The following is a 16,935-nucleotide window of genomic DNA, read 5'->3' as shown; positions in this document are numbered from 1 at the left end:
AAAGCTAAGTTTTAAAAGACAGGGGTTGATCTGCCTTGTCATCTCTAAAAATAGCTTTATATTTAAGCATTTCTAGATCAACATAATACATAAAATATCAGCAATTAAATTTATTAAATTTTGGAAACAGCCATATTGTATAAAAATTTCTTTTTTATAAATATGTGAATTTTTAAACTATTTAATTACAAGGCCATAGGTGTAATAACTTGCAAATTATTTGAATAACAATAACATAAAAATTATTTGAATAACAATAACCTAAAACTTTCAATGAATCTATCTTTGGAATATCTCTGTAACTGAATCATAACTATACTATTTGGAATCTATTGGAAATCTTTACTACTGTGGTTTAAGAGATTAGATCAAATACCTTATTGCCTTCATTTCATAACCTACAGATATTCCTCACTTTTGAAAGAAGTGAACCACTTGAAAACATCTTCTTCTCTAGTCTGAACCTTGCCCCTGTTATACTTCCTCTCTGCTCCATTTCCACTTTCTGCTCTTCCCACTGGGTTAGGCACAGCCTCCCCCAGAAATCGCCCCCAGGCATGTTTCCAGATGGGCTTGTCTCTCAATGCATTTTCTTTACCCTTCCATATTATTAGAAGCTTTTGAGGATAGAACTTATGGTTTAAATTCATTTCAACTATTGAATTTAATATTCAAGAGCCCCCATTAAATATCTTATGAATTAAAAACTAATAAATAACTTTTGGTCAGATGTATATAACAAATGAACTGAGGTGACACCCCCCCCAAAATTGTGCTATCTCCATTATAAAATAGACCAAGCTACTTTTTCAGGGTGAGAGTAAATAAATAAGAAACAATAATGACATTCAAATAAAAATTGGCATTCAAATACTTGGCATCAGACTTACTAAAATCAACAATTCTGATATGTGTATGAAAAGTTAAGACTGAAAAGAAGCGGTTTGTTCCCACACTATGAACTGATTTCTTTGCTTTCTAAAAACCAGAATCTTGCAAGAAATAATTATGTGATACTAGCAAAGGAGCTACTTCTATATGTAGATATTAAAAGTATTTGTGCAACTAGATAAATGATCTCCCAAGTGATGAAAAGAGTATGGCACTCAAGGCTGTAATTTCTACTGTAAACTATAAGGAAAATCCATTTTTAAAATCATATTTATAATTATTAAAAGAAATTTTAAAGAGAGTTAAGATTTATTCCCAAAACAAGTCTTTCTTTATAAAATAATCTCAGAAATGAGTGAACAGAACTAGGAGATACAATTTCCAATCATATTCCCAAAAACAAGAGGGGATAATTTGTTTTAATTATCAATTTATTTCCAAACACTTCCTCCTTCCTGTTATAGTTACTAAATTATATTCTAAACATTAATCTTTTTATATAAACGTTAATCATACTATTCTTTTGAGTTTATTGTCTTCTTTGTTCACTTTGCAACTTGGAACTAAAGAAATATTACTACATCAATTTTTTTTTAAAAAAATGACTAGTGATCTTCATGCATTTAGGTATTTACAGTCAATATACTAAGAATGACAAATATACAGGCTTTCTTGTATGGTGTTTCTTTTTAACACAGAGTATTTTTTTCTAATTGAGTTATGATCTACTTACAGGAAGGCCATCATTTATTCCAATTTAAGTATGTGTGTTCAAATATATATACACACAATATTATAATAAACGTATATTTAGAAACCTATTAAACTGCTATCCAAGGTGGAGACATCCTTAGAATCACAACTTCTAGTAATCATGTTGTGAATTGTCGATTATATTTTCACATATATTTCAGCTGCACAAAACACTAGTTAAGCATCTATCCTCTTTGAACTTAGAGTTCACACTAATAATTTCTCTAAGGATGTTTCCATTAATATTGTCCATTTTTTCAATGTCTCTTTAATTCCTTTAAATGTTGAAAGTTATTATCTCTTTTTAAAGTATTTTCAAAATTTAAAGAATTTGAGATGAGTTTAGTTAAAGGAAATGGGAGAGAGCAAGGTGTGGTGGCACACACCTGTAATCCCAGAACTCGGGAGGCTGAGGCAGGAGGATTGCAAATTCAAGGTAAGCCTCAGCAATATAACAAGGCCCTAAGTAACTCAGCAAGACCCTGTCTCAAAATAAAAATAAATAAATAAATAAAAATGGCTGGGGATGTGGTTTAGTGCTTAAGCACCTCTGGGTTCAATCCCTGGTTCTAAATAAATAAATAAATAAAAGGAAAGAAAGAAAAGGAAATGGGAGAATAGGTAAAGAAATAATACTTGGCTATACTTACATAGGTTTTCAAGTACTTAGAAATTATTCTAAGTCTTTCTTTCAGTCTGGCTTCAGTATGTGGCCAATTAAGGTGTAAGGATGGAGAAGAATAAGCAAGCAAGTATTCCTTCTCTCTGTGACACTGCACATCAAAAGGATCTAGGTATCCTAAAGCTGCTTAGTTTATTCAAGTAATATTTGAACATCAAATTCAGTTTGCGTATTTATATTGATTCCTAAGAAATACTAATTTACTAAACCAATAAAAAGTTAAAATTTCCATAAAATACTTATGTACAAGTAAAAATTGTCACACTATTGTTTTTAAAACTTGGCTTCATTTTAATAAAATAGACAAATCCATTCCTTTCAGCTAATCCCACTAACCCTGCAATTCTACCCTTCAGTGTCTGTTCATGTTTCTCTCTCCCCCTGTAATGCCTTGATCCTTCACATACCCATTAATTTTACTCCTGTTTTTTAAATCTCAATGATTCACTTTTTAAGTGATACTTCAGTCAACATATTTTCTCTCCCTCATGAATCTGTAATATATATTTATATCTCCATTTTGAAAGTTTGACATTTGAACCTGTTTGGAGTTTTATATGTACATTTGTCATTCTTAGTGTGTTGACTATAAATACCTAAATGCATGAAGATCACTAGTCATTATATTTTATTTTTACTCTGTTGTATAGCACAAAGCTTTATACAAAAGAGATGCTCCATAAACATTTTTAATTCAATTCTAAAATAATAAATGATTGCAAAGTCAACAATCATGACTACAGATGATTTATGTTTTCTATTCAAATAATCCTTTAAAAATATGAAAAAAAAGGGAGTAATTGGATGTTAAAAGCAAAGCAGGCATTGAAATATTTCCAAACACAATAATACATCTAGTAATATAAAAGCATTAAGTAATACAAGAGGATGAAATTCATATTACCTTACTCTACTTTCACCTTAGAGTATTAAGAGAAGTCCATTTATTTGGGTGACTAGAATCTATTCTAAGAGGTCAACAACTTTTAGAGAGTATATGTCATCATTTTTCATATTAACCTTACGTCAGATATTCTGAAGATCTTTGGAAACAAACATAAAATTAAAATATATCATTCTTATGAGTCAAGTTTGCCCCTTGAGTTCCTTTGGAAAAACAACATAGTTCTCCCTTGGCAGCATTAAAATTCAAAAAACAGTATTTTTAAACATTTAAGGATGAAATAAAATATTTTTTGATGATAAGCTTCTGAAATAAATTACTTTGAAATTTTTCATTCTTCTATTATTTTCCTTTATTTACATACCATTGATCAGATAAATTTAAAATAAATGCTATCTCTTTAAATATGTTCCTATTCCTGGCTCTAAACACAAATATTTATGAATAGAAAGAAAGCCTTTTTTGAATGTTAGAATAATATGGTCTGATGCTTTGAGGTTACAGATGTGTAGCATAGACAAAAATCAAACAGTGTGAAAACCCCTGCATCACCATTAGTACCTGTGCACACAAACATAGTGAAAAAGTTGAAAAGGTTACATCAAATTTCAAATGAGTCCTTCAAAATGATTCTCTTCCCTGGCACAAGCTAAAATCTACATTATGCTGTGGAATGCAGGAATCACTAAGTCCAATTGATACTGCAATATCCATAAAACATGGCACATATTGACAATAGTGCTTCAGGCTGCCCACATGGCCAAAGACTCAATGAGATAGCTTGTCATTATATTAAATGTTTATCCTCCCTTGTATAGCCCACTGTTCTCCTTTCTCCCTTCCTTCTTTCTTGCCTTCTTTCCTTCCTCCTTTCCTGTTTTTTTCTTTCTTTTCCCTCCTTCAATTGGCCTCTAAGCTATTCTAAATTTGTGGTATAAATCCACTTTTAAGATGTTCTTGCAAAGAGTAAATACTGTTAGTATTATTCATTGGTCACCTTGTTAAACCTGAGTACTTCCATGACCGCTGAATTTCTATCCATAATCTTTATATGGGTGAAATAATTTAGAAGATATAAACAACATTTAGCACAGTATATTACTTGGGAAAACAGATGAATTTTTTACTTAAAAAGCTACTGAAGCATTCACTTAAATGTAAGCCTTCAATTTTCTACCTCAAGCCCAAAGGCTCTCTTGGCTGGCATAAGGTATTTTTCTTTATCTAGCATGCCTGATATTGCAGGGTGCTTTCTCACTCCATATTCTGCAAGACAGGCTCAGCTTCTCTTCCCATTCAATTTATGACATGATTCATTGAATGCTACAGCCTATTTGAGGATTTTTTTAATATTTTCTAGCCCTGCAGTAGAAATCCATTTTTCCGATAAGAAATGTAGTGATGACCCTGTCAGCTAAGTATCCTAATTCATCTGTCTATGTGAAAAAGTTCTTCCCTCTAGGCTCCTTCAGAATTCATATATGGATTGTTCTGTGTGTATTAGCATCTACAGAGAGACTAGCTTTCACACTTCTTTTAAAATAAATAAATATATATATATATATGTCAGAGTAGTAGAAAATAATCAATTTGAAATATTATGATCACATTTTTCTAGTTTTTAAGGATATTTCTACAGTTATGAGATAAAAGAATTTCTAAAAGACAGCACACTACCAGAGTTTTAAAAATGAGACACATTATTCTTGACTCACATTGTGCTGTTACCAGCAGAAATTTTCCTAATCACTATAATATTTACTAAGGAATAAATACCAGGAACATACAGTAAGAGTTTTGAATTTATACTCAAATATTAGTCAATATTTTTTAAAAATGTATTTTTTTAAAAGCATAAAAGTGAAATCTTTAAATCATTGTTTACTAGCATTAGAACCCTCCCCAAATTAAGTAAAATTCTTTACTACACATCTGGGATGATGCAAAGAAAAAATGTATTGCAAATATGAAAATACATGGTCAAATATGGATACCTACAGGGAGGAGAAGCAAGACTAATTTTTCCTGTGTCTCACATTTTGTTTTTATATAATCTATTGGCCTGTTCAATTCCCAGAAGGTTTTGTGAAAGGGCATTTTGACTGACTGTAGCCTTCATTATATTCTGAAGTCCTTAATACAGTTTTCCCAGAATTTATAACCAGCAATGGACATGGACAGCTGCACCTTCTCCAACCTGATTTAGCTAGCCTACTTCATCATCCACACATACTTTGACTCATTCAACTGTTATTGAGTGTCTCCTATGTGTGAGGCATTAAGATAGGTGTCAGATAATATAAATGGTTATTAAACAGAAAGATGAGTAAGACAAAGTCCCTCATCTCAAAACTCCTAAAATCTAGTAAAGAAGACAAGGACATGTAGCGTTAGTGATAATAAAAATAGATCTAATTGAAAAAATTGAACATAAAAAAGTTTAGAAGTGTATCAGGAAAATTTTGGCATTGAGTTGGGCCCTGTCAGTTGAACATGACTTTCCCCAGCAGGGAGAGTGCAAAGGAATGCTGAATTCTAACTCCATTCAGTGGTTTACACTGCTATTGAAAGGGATGCACATGCGTGGCAGATCTCAGGAATAGTGCTAGCACATAACAAACAAAGAATCTAGAAGGAAGATAATTATCAAGAGCAAGTTCTAGAGCCTGATAGATGGCCTTTGTTGCCATCATCTCTAATTTAGATTTCATTCACTGGTATTGAATTGTAAGTGAACTTTGTGGCATAAAATTTTAACATCTTCAATATTCTGATTGTATAATATCTCAAAAGGAATCATTATCACCCTTCTTATGATAATTTATAATTCATAATTGAAATAATAATATCTTGATAAGAATTTGAAACTATTATGTCTTCACAACTTATGAAGCTGATATATCAGCCCTGACCAGCAGAGCTTGGCTACTATGTGTGCTTACATTTCTAAACAGGGAAATGGATCAGGCTCCCCAAGGCATTGAAGGATGAGCGAGAGCTTGAACCAGCTTATTTTTTCTATAGTCAGAAAACTTTGCATGCAACTCAGTTGGTTATATGTAAGAGATTTTTATTAGTTACATATGGATTAACTTTCAAACACATGTAAAGAAAAATAGAGTACTGGCCCATATTTCTACCTTCCACCCCAAAACAGACAGAAAATACTACTATTCAGTGCTGGTATGGATACAGAAAAAAGGGTTTTCATAGATTGCCTGTGAGATGGAAACTGCTAAATCTCTTTGAAAAATATATATTAAAATACCAAATATCTATTAAAATTCAAAGCAATATAAAAATATGAGAAATCTTTTTACAAGTAACAATATGTTTACAAAAATATATACTGTACAGGGGAAAAAATAACGTAAAATTTCATTAAGAGAAGAATAATTGAATTAGTAAAAGCATGTTATTAAATACTATATAGTTACTTAAAGATGAATTAGATATTTACATGATAACCTACTGGAAAGACTACTACATGTTGATGAAGGAAATATTAGAGCTTAATATACATAGCATTGAGAAGGATCATATTTTTGTAAGTTCTATCTTTAACAAAAATTTTATTATGTCTAGGTATGTATGCAGAAGCATGGCAAACTGAGGGCTATATTTTATGCTATTAGTATTATCATTCTTGAGATACATTTTTTTAATCAAAGGAATGAAATACATACTAACATTTGATCCCTATCTTAAAATTTATTCAACGATAGGAGATCCCTACAAAGAGCAGATGTTTCACATTACATACAGGAAGTGTTTTCCTATGCCCCCTATTATTCCTGTCTACTTTGGAATGTAATGACAGTATCTCCTAATTTACACACAAAAATATACCCTGACTAGGAGCCTGCCATCTTCCTACCCACCATTGTGCAGAGTTGCCCATGCTCAGTCTTTTCATCCATTCCAGGGAATGACTGCCTCCCCCTCACCCAAGACTAATACGCACCTCTGTGCACCTTAGGATTCTTCTCTCGCTCCCTCTCTTCTTGACTTCAACACTGATTTCTCTATCCAACCCTTCTCCTCATTCTGTAAACATGCATGATCTCACTCTTAAAAACTGTAACAAAAAATATAACCTCCTTTGAGCTTGTTGTTACCCTCTTGGGTGATATGAAAGAGACTGAATGATAAATACAGCACTATTTATACAATAGCCAGAGAGCTTTCTTTTAGTTGCAGGATCCTGGGGATGACACTTAGTCCCTGTGGCATGTGAAAGCTGAGATAGCAGGGAGCCTTAGGAAAACCAGGGGCAGTAGTTTTCTACCATGCTTTCTATTCCTATTACTCCCCAAATTTTGAAAATTAAATTTCAAATGTTGATGATCCTTTGTGTGCTAATTTAGTCTAGCCTTATTTGTATTGCATTGCTTACTTTCCTTTTTCAGCAATACTCTTGAAATAAAATAAAATAAAAATCCACCAGGCTATAATAACAATTATCTGTTAAACTCCTCCATTTTTTACTCAGTTATGTCTATTCAGTTGATTTTATGTTTATCACAGATCCTTTTTGAGAAATCCACAGATCTTATTGCTAAGACTGCATCACATCATTAAATATGTTTGATAATTGGCCTCTCTGCTTTATTTGTCACTTAATGTTGAAATGTCCCCCCTCATTTTCTGTATGTTATTCTCCCCAGGTTCAATACTACACATCTCTTGCTGCTTTGAATTGAGAATTCAAAATCTTATCTACAGCTCCCTGGATTTCTGATTCTAAACACTCTCCCGAGTGACCTCATCCATGTCATTTTTCAACCTATCACCATGACATCCAAATTCATGACTTTGTCTCTCATTTCTCCCTGGAGATTCAGACTCTTAATCCCCAACTACTTTTTCAGACTTATTAAAGCCAACTTCCACTTTGCAGCAAAGGTGTTTCGAGTTCACAGTGTGAAGAGTATGACACAATAATTGTCTAACTGCAAAAAGTTATTACCATGGAATATTGTTTAATATATTTAGACATGTTCCAAAGTTAAATGACAGCAGAAGTTATGCAAAATTTACCAAAATATGACTCAAAGTAGTATTTCATAGGTAAGGAGTACTAGAAAGCCAACACACCATGGCCTCTGAGATTATTGACTTCAGATTTTGTTTCTTTCTTTCCTTTTTTGTTAATTTAATGTTTCCCCTGTGGCCTAAAAGGCTAATGAAGCTTCGAAAGTTCCTGCATGGTCCCAGACTGTAACTTATGCAGAAGAAGCTGGGTCATTAAGCTAAAGGTCTCTGGATGAGCATCTTCTTTAACAAGCATCAAGGTGATCTTGACCCATATTGTCATTCAGGGAATCAATTCCTAATTCCCAATAATAGAACCATAACTGACTTTCACACAGGAAAGGCAAATGGATCAGTTTCTGGTGAATTTTTCTTTCCTACAGGACGAGACCCTGACAAAGTCCTTTTAAAATAGGGGATTCAAAAAAAATTAATAAGAAAGAGGTTTATAATAAATAGTAATTTAGACATTCAGGTGATTTCTCAGAAGAAATTGGAAAACACAAACAACTTAGAGAACTTTAAATTACTTCAGAAGTCAGAAAAATATATATTTTAAAATATATACATATACAATGCCAAATCATACATCCTGGTTTAAATTTCAGATATAAATTTTTTAATATTTTTAAAACCTCTAATTATTTAAAATATTCAATCAGGCAAAATCATTTGCCAAAATTTTCTAGGAAACCAAACAACATAGTTGATGTACAATGGGAACAGATGTTTTTTCAAGTATAATAACAATATTTTAAAAATATTTACGTATACTTAAGGTAGTAAATAACTTTGTTAGTTTTTATAATTTGCACTTGCCAGTAAAAACTAAGGACTCTGAGGTATATGAATGTAAATGATGGCAAATATGAACCGAAATTGTTTTCTTAAATATAAAATAAACTTCAAAATATACTTTGGGTGATATTTAAAGGTGTATTAAAATGTATTGTTAGATTAAATTAGTATTTATGTGATAAAATAAATTCATGATTAAGAACACACATTCTTTTATAAATGTACCTATTATATCAAAAAGTGCTAATTTTTAAATTGATTATATGTTAATAATTGAAACACAAGTAGTAATATGGAAAGTTATATTTTAGGCAGAATAAATATATGTGTATATATGGCTGGAAGTAACTCTACACTGGCACCAAACTTAAATGCATAACTCTTTTTCAGAAGAAGAGCAAGAATATTGACTATACTGCAAAAGAAGAAAGTGTTCAAAAATTCAATATAAAATAATAGAAAGTAAAAACTGAAAAGGAACACAGGACAATGGTATAGAAAGAAACAATTTCCTAAAAACTAGTTACTCAGATTTTGGTGTTTATGATAATATCAATTTCCTAAATACTAATAAGACTATTCAATATTTTCTAATTACAACATTTACATTATTATTAATATTTTTCCAATGAGCACATAGTAACATTTAATGTTTAAGTATAGTCTTAGTATTTTCTTCCAACTGGCTTCTTCCCTTACTACTTCCTCTCCACCACTTTCATTGCATTTGTTTTAATCTTAAAGAGACAGAATAATCACAGTAGGGTAAGACATCAATAAATTGTGTGACTGAGTATTAGATCTAAAATCTTTACAATCAGTCTTTCTTTTCCTCTGTCACAATTAATTTAGTTTTTATTTAATTAATGTAATACTTCTTATTTTCTGAGACGGTAACCATATTTATGTCCCGAAATTTTTGCAGAATAAAACAGTACCTACAATATATAAATAATAATGGTAAAAGGTATGCATTTTATTGTTTCAAAGTTATAGAATATTTGTGAAAACTGTGCAAAGATTCTATTATGGTTTTCACCAAGACATGTTAATCATTTAGGTTTTGCTCCCATTGCTTTTTGATTCCCATATCCCTCACTCTCCCATGTGCACTCACTTTAGTGTATACTTCCATTAATGAAGGAATTATCTTATTAAACCAACAACAATTATTAAAATCAGGAATTTAACACTTTAATATAATTCTATCCTCATGAGTCTCCCCCACCCCCCAGGGGATTATTGAACCCAGAGGTGCTTAACCACTGAGCCATATCCCTAACCCTTTTTGGTATTTTATTTAGAGACAGGGTCTCCTAAGTCTGATTCCTCCTGCCTCAGCCTGTGGAATGGCTGGGATAATAGGCACAACCTGGGCCATCATGCCTGCCCTTAATGAGTCTCTTGATACTTGTTTGTCCTTAGTCCAGGAACCAATCCACAACTTTGAGAAAGGAGCAAACACTACTTGCCAGTTCATATACCTCCCTTTATGATCTCAGTGTCTATTTAAGTCTTTGGTTTTTCTATTACCTTGTCCTTTGCAAAAAGTAATTTATAGCATTCTTCATATATTCTAGATAAACCTTTGCCCAACAAAGATTTGACGCATGTTCAGTCCAGTGTGTGACTATGTACTCACTTTATCTTTTCTCAAACCTACTTTTCAAGAAGACTACTGCTGTATTCTTTTAAAAGCTTTATAGATTTTATATTTATGTTTATATCTGTGATCCATCATTAATTGATTTTTGTGTATGGCATAAAAAATTGTTACTCAGATTTTGGTGTTTATGATAATATCAGTTTCCTAAATAATAATATCACTATTCAATATTTTCTAATTACAACATTTGTTTAATTATTAATATTTTCTAATGAGCACATAGTAATATTTAATGCTTAAATATATTATTAGTATTTTCTTCCAACTGGCTTCTTCCCTCACTACTTCCTCTTCACTTTAAATGCATTTGTTTTGATCTTTAAAGAACACATTCAGTTGAATGGAATTTTAAAACCATCTGAGGATATTTTCCTAATTCAATTGTTTTGCCAGCTTTGCTATAAAATAATTGATCTTACTCTTCTGTTTTGGCAATACATTTATCTTATTCCACTGTCAGCTGGATACTATATTGAATGCTCTGGTTTTAATTTAATTGTGGTGTAAAGTGGTATAAATCCTCCAAATATAGGCATCATTTTCAAGGCTTTTGTGGTTATCTTATGCCCTTTATATATTTTTAATTATTTTGTCATTTTACATAAAATGACCTATTTAGATTCTGATTGACATTTCATTGAATCTACATATTAATACAGGGAACAACTGACCTCTAAACAATGTTAAGTGTTTCAATCCATACATGTGGTATATTGCTTCAATTATTTAGAAATACTTCACTAGCTAAAGAATTCTTAGCAGAGAGGCTTGTATAATTTTCTTACAATGCTTCAAAAATATCTTTCCATAGTCTTTTGTCTTAGTTCTTTTGGGAAAAAAATAGTTATTTTCATCCAGCATGTAAAGAAAGTATTTTTTAAAAATCTGGTGACTTTCAAATATTTCAATTCATCTTTGTTTTTTGAAAGTTTTACTCTGATAGACTACTTCATTGTTCTTCCTATATATCCTGCTTCGAGTTCACTGATCTACTTAGTTATTTCAATTACTTGCTTTCACTAAATTTGGAAATCTTGTCTATTCTTCAAATACATTTTCTGTCTTATTTTTCTCATGTTTTACATTTCCATCTACATACAGGGCAATTCATGTTATATCACCCAAAATGTTTCTGAATTTCTCGGGTTTTTTTTTATTACTATTTCTTTTCTTTAGTTAGGATAATTGCTATTGGTTTGAATTCAAATTGACTTACAGAACCTTCTTCCAATATCTTGTTAAAATCTTCCTAGAAAAAGTATAATTTTCAGTATTTTATTTTTCAGTTTCATAACTTCCATTTAGTACTGTCAATACATAGATCATGATATTCTGCATCAATTCTCTCAATAAAACGTATTTTCATTCAATGGTTTGAATATATTTCATATAGCTGCTTCAACATCTTCACCCGCTAATTGCAACAGGTGGACATCTCAAGTTTATGGTTTGTTGAATACTAACTGCTTTTGCTCTTGACTCTAGATCTTATTTGTCATAATTCTTTGCATTTAAATATGTGTATATGTACATATATATGTGTATACACACATATTTAAACTGAACTTTGTAGATATACAATTAACTCTGGATAATGTTACTTTCCTCTGAAGAAGGTCACTTCTAGTTCTTGCAGTTAACTTGGCTGGACTGACTCCAGGTGTACCTTCTTTTGGTGGGCAGCTGCTAAGCTCACACAGTTCTTTTAGGCTTCTAGTTCTTACATTGGTTTCAGATGTTTGAGCCAAAGATTTGAGAAGAATTTTTATGTAGGATTGTACTTTCCTTCTTCATTAGATTCCCTTTACTTTCAAACCTTTCTTGTAGACTCAAACCTCACCCTCTGACTCCTCCAGCCACTTCTGTGGCTTTGTCTTGGATTCTAGCCACGTGGTATCATGTGAAGTTGAAAATTTTCTCTGATAAAAAAACCATTTAAACATGAATCTCCCCAGTTACAGTTCTCTTCTTTATGGGTCAAATCACTTACAATCTGCTTTCTTTTGGTCTTTCTCCTGTGCTTTCAAATAGCTGTTTTTGTATTTTCCTCATAGTTTATATGTCTTAGTTCCAACTCTGTTGCTATTATTGGAATTGGAATAAAGTGGTTCACTTTTTATTTCAGTCATCATGAGGCCTTATGATTCAAATATTTTCAATCTATAAAAACTGGCAGCTCATTTTCTTAGTCTGCCAAGAATAGTGCTGTGCTATACACTATACATACAAACCTGCTTAGACCTAACACATGAACATAATTTCATTTAATCCTAAAATAACATTTCAGATAGGAATATTTATCCAATTTCACACTGCAAAATGTAAGACTGAGAGATACTGGTGCTTGGACAGTTTCAAAAATAAGGAAGAGAGTAAAAATCAATCATAGTCATGCCATACTCTATTGGTATTCCCTCTAGGTCTTTCACTCACTCTCTCTGGAAAACAAGCAGATCTTAAATCTGTAATATCCAAATGTTAACACCATTGATGTGTATCAATTAAGCATATAATTTAGTGGTGAAGGTCATGGGTTCAGAGTGAGACATACTTACCTTTTAGTCCTGGCTTATCGCTTACTCCCTGTATGTAACAATCAAATCTCTGAAAGGGATGACAGTAATAACATGTAAAATTGCTGTGAGAATTAAATGTGGTATCTCAAACAGAATATGTGATATACATAGAACGCTCAACAGAGATTGGATTTTACAGTAACTACTGAATAAAGTTTTATTTCAAGACACTAAGGGTTTAATCTCCTTGCAAAAAAATTAAGTAAACTGTCTTGTGGTATATTTATACCAGATTTAATCTATCACAACTGGATAAAAAGTCTCAAGAATATTAAATGGGAAGGGGAAGACAATAAAAGTTATAGGAGGTATATTATAGCAAATACTGAGGCAATCATTTTTGAATATGATTGCATTTGGCTTTCATAACACTCTGTAAATCTAACTTCCATTTTTACAGATGAAGAGTCTAAATCTTAGAAATCTTGAAGTCATTTATCCACCATCATAAACCATTAAGTATCTCAGCCCCAGTATCAGAAGTCTATCACATTTCACTTCCTCATGTTGCAAAATTGGATTATTATGAATCTGAAGTGAGCACTGAGCCATTTAAACTTCTTATTATTAAAACATTGTAGTTTGAATGCTCTCTGGACTTTCTTTCCTTGGACTGTCTTCTCACACCCTCTTCAACATAGTACTCTAAATTTCTTCCTTCAAAATTTCCTGCCACCAAAATTCAATCATGACCTGAACCTTCTTTCTTTTTATCCATTTATTTCATTTGTATTGGATTAGTTCCAAAATTTAGTTTTATGATGCTTTAAAATTTTTCACATAGCACATAATCACATATTATACTGTTTTAAGCATTGAGGAGAGTAAATTAGACTTAAGTCTTATTCCTTCCTTGAAGTCTTTAACTGCACTGGTTTTATTAAATCACATATGACCACTTACTGTTTTACCTAGCTAATGCATTCTGTACTAGCCAGTCCTAAAGATCTCCATTAGGACACCCTGCTGAAAGTACAACACCAACTATATTGACATTTCAAAGAGTTCATTCAGCCATGAGGGAAATGGTCTTAGAAATAGAATTATAAATTTCAGGTATTATATGTAAGATTCTAAACATTAGTTCTAGAAATACTGGAAGGTCTGATTACATAGAAATGCAACAGCCATCAAGAAAGGAAAGACACCATTACATATAATGATACTGGATAAAGACTGATTTTGATACTAGATTTTATCCAAAAAATGCCCTCCTGTATACTAGGAATCAGTTTTATGCAATTTATGATACTTCATAGAGTTCAGATCATAACTTTTAAGAGATTAATAAAACATTAAGGATAACAATGAATCATATACTTCAAGTTAAAAAAAAATGAAAGAAATACAAAGAAGGTAAATCTTTGGAATCAACTCTGCTTCAAATGTTGAAGGTATGCCTAGGAAATTACCAAACAGTTCTTTTACTCAATTGTAGTGGTGCATAAATTTAATTTCTTATGCTGGTTGCTAATTGTACTCTAATTTAGAATTTGTTATGAGGGGTCTGTTATGTCATAATTCATATCTGGGGAGCATCAAACAAACCAAAGGAACAAATTTTGTTAAGAATGTGTTTTCCTTTTGTGTTAGATATAGGCTGAGGTGAGTGAACCTCTAAATCTGTGTAAATGATATATCTTTTCCACATACTGGCAGTTGAGAGTTAGTGGCATAACATATAAAGCTTTCAGCTGTGCACACTAAGGGGACTGGGTGATTGAATACATTTTCTCTGCTCTTATTTTTTCATAGTTCTGCAGGTTAAATAGCTGAATGCTATTCTCCTCCCCCCATTTTTTTAATTTTATAAATTTGCTTTATTTCATGTCTGTACTTCAGACAAATTTTCATTTATTAAAATAGTTCTACAGACACATTTGCAACAAAATAAACTCCTTTTCAAAAGGCACAGGAGAAAGTAATGCAGAGATTTAGGAATACTTCTCTTCCATCTCTAACAAAAACAGGGCTGTCCTCATTGGTGTAATTATTGCCATGTTTATGGGTTACCTTAAGACATTGGATGCTGGAGAGTGTCCAGCCATGATGACGAGTCTTCAAGGAGTGAAGCCTTCCTCAAAGTGTTATGTCTTCAAGTACCAAGATGCCAGGCTCAGGGAAATAAATGTTCTTCACCTGATTCCATATGCAGAGTGGCCTGAACACAGTGATTTCCACTAGGTTCCAGGGTTTCTTGTGTGCAACCTCAGTAAAGGCTGGCTCATCCACTCCATTTCTGGTACTCTGGATTATTCTAGGCCAAACATTGCATCCATCAGCCAACTGTCCAGTGTGAACACTAAAGGATACTTAGTTTCTGCACAGGAAACCTCAAGGCAGATGCAAATCTGTGATGCAACAGGATGACCACAGCAGCTTCTCTAGGTACTGCCTGTCCCCACTTTGTCTGAGTAGGTTCAGAGGCTTCAGCAGCACCAGAGTGGCCTACCATGTAGAGCCACAGCCCAAGAGCATGCACTGAACAGCTTTTTCCAACTTCCTCCAGACTGTTATTTCCTCTCCATTATAGATAGTTTGTTAATTCACCCTCTTCTTTCTGTTTTCTTCTGTCATCCCCCTAAAATATTGACTTGAATGTGTACATTTTTCAGTAGATGTCATAATCTACACATTTATCACTGTTTATTTGGGAGTAAATAAATAATTCTGAGATGCTCATAATTGCTAATGACACTAAACAAACATCATAGACACTGAAGAGTACTGTAAATTAAATTGAAAAAAAAATTGTTTTAACACATCAAACTGAAATATCCAAAACTTTATGACAGAAAATGAGAGAACTATTTAGTCACAGGATCAAATGCAGATGATTTTGATAGAGTGAGCACAGTAACACTCCAGGTTTGAGGTAATTCTGATTATCTTATTCATCCTCCTTTAACACAAACATTTCCCTTTTTCATGATCACTGTTTTAACAAAAGTATGAGAATGAATACCCACAATACTTTTTAAAAAATTTATTTTAGACAATGTATTTATTCTTGAGCTAAAAACTAATTTTTAAAGCCCAAAAAGTAGCTAATCATAAATTATTTAATTCCATTTGATTAAAGTGAGAACATCTGTGCATCAAAAGTCTCTATGAAGTTAGAGAAACAACAATCCACAGTATGGGAAAAGATGTTTTTAAAAGTAAGACTAAACAAGAACTAGAAAAACAAAACACCACCACTAATAACAAAAATTCCTATCTCAACAACTAAGTACTAAGAAAAATACAGACTACCTGGATAAAAAATGGGCAAAATACTTGAACAAAAGCTTCACAAAGAGGGAACATAAATGACAAGTTATATTAGTAATAACAGAAATGTAAATTTAAAGAAATGACTATAACTATAAACTTAATAAAAATGTATAGTCTAGTAGCACCCGTGTGCTGCTCAGAATGTGGACAGTGGGAAGTCTCTCATCATTCCTGTTGAAAGGTAGCATGGCATCATCTAGCAACCTCAACGTATGCAAAACATGATTGTGTAGGTTCACTCCTTAGTGTCCACCAAGAGAGACATACATATGAGCAGTGATATATGAACAGCTCCTGCAGTGTTGTCCTGAATCATCCTAACATAAAAATACTCAAATGCCCAAACACAACAGAT

At 32.2% G+C, this 16,935-nt stretch overlaps 1 protein-coding gene across 4 annotated transcripts in view; it reads right to left on the bottom strand.

Annotated features, from left to right (window-relative positions):
- Positions 1-16,935, bottom strand: part of Gpc5 (glypican 5) — a 1,280,165-nt gene that overhangs the window by 923,698 nt on the left and 339,532 nt on the right. The gene's annotated exons all lie outside the window — the stretch shown is intronic.

This window comes from Ictidomys tridecemlineatus, chromosome 6 (assembly GCF_052094955.1).
Source record: "Ictidomys tridecemlineatus isolate mIctTri1 chromosome 6, mIctTri1.hap1, whole genome shotgun sequence".
NCBI lineage: Eukaryota > Metazoa > Chordata > Mammalia > Rodentia > Sciuridae > Ictidomys > Ictidomys tridecemlineatus.
Note: the sequence above shows the minus strand (reverse complement) of the source record. Positions and strands in the feature narration are given on the sequence as shown.